The 5,224-nt window shown below is 40.8% G+C and overlaps 1 pseudogene; it reads left to right on the forward strand.

The window, feature by feature from the left end:
- Nucleotides 1-3,998: 3,998 nt before the first annotated feature.
- LOC149256885 (putative germin-like protein 3-2 pseudogene) lies at nt 3,999-4,595 on the forward strand (annotated as a pseudogene).
- The last annotated feature ends 629 nt before the right edge of the window (nt 4,596-5,224 follow it).

Genomic DNA, 5,224 nt, shown 5'->3' on the forward strand with positions numbered 1-5,224 from the left:
TCATGGATATACCACCCAGCAAAAGATGCATTGCTGAAGTGAAGATGACAAGGAACAGGATGTTCCCTCTCCGGATCAGGACTGACATGAAGAATAAAAGGGAAATGGCAGCAGTCACCCAAGAGGCCTTCCAGAGCGTGCCAAAGGATGAGAATTGGTTATGGCACTTGAGATTTGGGCATCTCAATTTTGGAGGTCTAAACTTATTGAGCAGAAAAGGAATGGTAAGAGGATTACCATTGATAGAGAAACCGGACAGCCTTTGTGAAGGCTGCATTTTGGGAAAACAACATAGAGAAAGTTTTCCATCAGGGAAGAGCATAAGGGCAAAGACACCCTTAGAGATTATCCACTCAGATTTGTGTGGACCAATGCAAGCTCCATCATTAGCTGGCAGCCTATATTTCCTAACATTCATTGATGATTGTACAAGAAAAACTTGGATATACTTCCTTAAAAACAAAAGTGAAGTGTTTGAGAAATTTCAAAACTTCAAAGCACTTGTGGAGAACCAAAGCGGGCTGCACATAAAAGTATTGAGAACTGATAGAGGAGGTGAGTATATCTCCAAGGAATTCCTAAGATTCTGTAGAGAAAATGGAATTCATAAACAGTTTACAACTCGGTACACTCCGCAGCAAAATGGAGTTGCTGAAAGGAAGAACAGGACCATCATGGATATGGCGAGGAGCATGTTGAAGGCAAAGCATTTGCCGAATGAGTATTGGGCTGAAGCTGTACATTGTGCAGTTTATATATTAAACAGGTGTCCTACAAAAGCAGTCATGAACAAGGTGCCGGAAGAGGCATGGAGTGGGAGAAAGCAAGGAGTCACCCACATGAGAGTTTTTGGGTGTGTGGCCTATGCACACATACCAGATCAGCTAAGGAGGAAGTTGGACAGCAAAGGGGAGAAATGCATCTTCATTGGATACAGTGATGAATCCAAAGCCTACAGGCTGTACATTCCATCTACCAAGAAGTTCTTTGTAAGCAGGGATGTTCAATTCATTGAGGAAGAAGCTTGGGATGGAAGCATAGAGAAAACAGTGAATGTCAAGAGCTGTTTGTCTCATGATGAAGATGAAGAGGAAGTGGCTGAAGTACATCCCCAAACAGCAGCGCCAACACAAGGACAGCAAGGTACACCATTGAGGATCAATGAAAGTGCCTCTCCAAGCACACCACAAGGAGGAAATTCAAGTGCATCTTCAAGCACTTGCACACCAAGTGAAAGAGGTAAGAAATTTAGAAATCTAAGTGACATTTATAATGAAGGAATGAATTCCTTATTTGCCTTGTATTGTCATGTTGATGATCCTATTCATTTTGAAGAAGCTATTAAAGATACGAAATGGATAGAAGCTATGGATGAGGAGATGAATGCCATAGAGAGAAACAAAACATGGGATTTGGTTGAGTTACCAAAAGGCAAAGAAGTCATTGGTGTGAAATGGGTCTACAAGACCAAGAGCAATGCTGAAGGCAAGATTGAAAGGCACAAGGCAAGGCTGGTTGTCAAAGGGTACAAGCAGCAGTATGGGAGAGATTATGAGGAGACTTTCGCCCCGGTTGCAAGAATGGAAACCGTGAGAGCAGTGCTGTCCATAGCAGCTCAAAACAAATGGAAAGTCTACCAAATGGATGTGAAGTCAGCATTCCTAAATGGAGTGTTAATGGAAGAGGTTTATGTGGAACAGCCTCTCGGATATGAGAAGAAAGGTGAAGAGCACAAAGTGTGCAAGTTGAAGAAAGCTCTTTATGGGCTAAAGCAAGCGCCAAGAGCATGGTACAGCAGGATAGATTCATATCTATTGGATAATGAATTTGACAAATGTGAAGGAGAACCCACAGTCTACATCAAGGAAAAGGATGGTAAAATTTTAATTGTTGTCTTGTATGTAGATGATGTTATTTTCACTGGAAATGATATTTATCTTATTGAGAATTTTAAATCAGTCATGAAGGATGAATTTGAAATGACTGACATGGGTTTGTTGAGATACTTCTTAGGCATAGAAGTAGATCAAAATGAAAAAGGAATTTTTATATCTCAAGCAAGATATGTAAATCAAGTTTTGGGCAGATTTAAGATGGAAGAATGCAAGGCAGCAATCACTCCCATAGTGATGGGATTAAAGCTCAGCAGAGAGGACAGCAGCAAGGATTTTGATCCTAGCCTGTATAAAAGTATTGTGGGCAGCCTTATGTATTTAACAGCAACTAGGCCTGATTTAATGTATGCTGTTAGTTTAATTTCCAGATTCATGGAGAGGCCAAAGGAGGCACATTGGCAGGCAGCAAAGAGAATTTTGAGGTATGTCAAAGGTACCAAAATGTTTGGCATATTATATAGTGTCTCAGAACATTCAGATTTGGTTGGATACACAGACAGCGATTGGGCTGGAAGTGTAGATGATCGGAAGAGCACTTCCGGTTATGTTTTTAATATGGGTTCAGGAGCCATTTCATGGGCTTCTAAGAAGCAGTCCATTGTAGCATTGTCTACAGCAGAGGCTGAATATGTGGCAGCTACAGCAGCAGCATGTCAAGCAGTGTGGATGAGAAGAATGTTGAGAAGCTTAGGCCAAGAGCAGGCAAAAGCGACAGTCATCTTTTGTGACAATAGCTCAGCTATTGCATTGTCAAAGAATTCAGTGTTTCATAAGAGAACGAAACACATTGATACAAGGTTTCACTACATCAGAGAATTGGTGAACAATGGAGAAATTGTCTTGGAACATTGCAGGACTCAAGAACAGGTTGCAGACATCCTGACAAAGCCATTGGATCAGAAGAGCTTTGAATTTTTGAGGAAGTGTTTGGGTATGATTGAATGCCCGACAGTTGAAATTAAAGGGGAGTGTTGAAAATATAATTTCAACAGCGATCGCCGATATCGCATATCGGCAAGTCGGCATATCGGCAGGTTGAAGCATAGGAGGCAGGCAGTGGCAGCGAATAAAATGTTGCCGACGAGCGATCGCCGATATCGCATCGGCAAAGTCAAAGTGAAGGGCCGATATCGCATCGGCAAAGTTGAAGTGAAGGAGTCATAAGAAAGCTCTTGTGTTTGCGATGAGCGATCGCCGATATCGCATCGGCACTTCGCTATCGGCAATATCATAGGGTCGGGGTCTTTGACATGAGTAAAGTTGCGATGCGATGGAGTGGACCCGATGGCTTCCCAAAACCAAATTGCATAATGTTTGAAATTCACCCGACGGCAAATATTAAATGTTGCGTGGAGTAAAGCTAAGTTTTGGTTGACCATACGTCTTAATGAAATGTCATAGTGGTAGGTAGAATATTAAAGTTTTACATAGAGTTCGTAAGTTTTTTTTATGAGAAGGTATGGGCGTATGTACTTATCACATAAATTCTGTATGGGATAGGTGTATGTAATTTATTACTGTGTTGACCATTGTTTCATGTATGGCACACGGGAAGTTTAAGTGTGCATTCACAGTAGAGTAAAAAAAAATAAGAGTGGTGAAGCGAAAACATGTGTGGTATGTATTGAACACACAGCAGTGTGTAAAAGATAGAACCAGTGATGTAATTTCAGGTGTGTGGAAAAACCATGTGTAGTTTTGCACAGCAGTGCATAAAGGAAATGGTGGAGCGAGTTTTTGTAACTCTGTAAGTTTTGTTTTTACAGCAGCATGTAAAAGTGTTTCACACCAGTGAATGTAAATTTTGTTTTACAGCAGTAAGCTCATGTAAACTTTTGTTACAGCAGTAAGTTGTTTTTCACAGCAGTGAATATGAAAACAATTTTACAGTGGTAAATCCCTCTCAGTAAAAGAGGATGTATCAGTTTTTGTTTTAATGAATAGAAATCTTTATGGTGGTGAAATACTCTAGTTCCTGAGTGAATTCTTTTAAGTCTTCTATGCACAAAAGATCCTGGAGTAAAAGAAACAGAGCATTGCCTCATGTGTTTAAATATTGGTTTTTGGTATTTTCCCCATTTAAAAGAAAAATATCCAACATTCATGTTCAGGGGCTTAAATGTTGCAGGGGATACAAGTAACATGATGGGATCCAACGTCACTGCAGCAATGTAATGCAGATACCAGGCTTAAACACCTTGGGAATCTCCATGGCTCGGATTGATTTCGCTGCTCCTCTCGGCCTTAATCCCCCTCACACTCATCTGCGGGCCACAGAAATCTTGGTGGTCATCGAGGGTACTCTCTCAGTCGGCTTTATCACCACTGCCAATAAATGTTCAGCAAAACGCTTGAGAAGGGAGACGTGTTCGTGTTCCCCAAAGGTCTGGTGCACTTCCAACAGAACGTGGGCTATGGCAACGCAGTGGCCATCGCTGCACTGAGCAGCCAGCTTCCAGGAACCCAGCAGGTCGCCCAATCCTTGTTTGGAGCCTCTCCCCCGGTTGATGCCTCCCTTCTGGCCAAAGCTTTCAAGATCGATGCCTCCCTCGTGCAACTTCTCCAAAGGAAATTCTTGGGTTGATGCCCACTCATCTAATTCAATCATTCATTCATGCCAGGAGTCACCAGTCATTCGTCGGCTGTTATGCGACCAAACAAACAAATCAATAAAACCTCTCTTTCCCTCACGTACGTGTACACTCGTATCTCCTCTATATGCAATAAAGGAAAATTTTACATCAATATGGGTGTTTGAGAGTTTTATGTTATAATCATTTACACCTTTCTGTTTCTGTTTAATGGACACGACACTGCCTAATAGCTTATCGGTTGAATTGATGGAGCGCTGCACGATGCATCTCATCTGATGCAAACAAAATAAAAGTATTTGTCTTTTAATTGTGATGCAAACAAAAGAAAAGTATTTGACTTTGAATTAAAGACGGGATATAAAGAAACACTCTTATCATTTAATCCGTACTGGTGTCCTTTTTGGTAATGTGAAATTTCTGTGTTGCGATCGTTTACTCTTTGACACAACATACCCTAATATCTCCGCTCAATACATCGACCACGGCATCATCATGCCTCTCTTCCAAACAAAACAAATATATGGCTGAGGTGAAAAAAATACACTCACTGCATTATAAAGACTAAATGAATGACTGATTAAATTTAGTTTTTTCCTCTGGTGATTTAGATTTTGTGTCTGGCGGACATGATTTCAATTTAGGTTTTGCTTCGGGCGGACGAGATAAATCGTTTTAAATTTGATTTCAAAATATTTTCTTAAATTGATTTTTAATGACTTTTGGATTTTGGATTTT

Source organism: Pinus tabuliformis, chromosome 6 (genome assembly GCF_031772625.1).
Source record: "Pinus tabuliformis cultivar Carrire ecotype Pingquan chromosome 6, CPIR1, whole genome shotgun sequence".
In the NCBI taxonomy this organism is placed as follows: Eukaryota; Viridiplantae; Streptophyta; class Pinopsida; order Pinales; family Pinaceae; genus Pinus; species Pinus tabuliformis.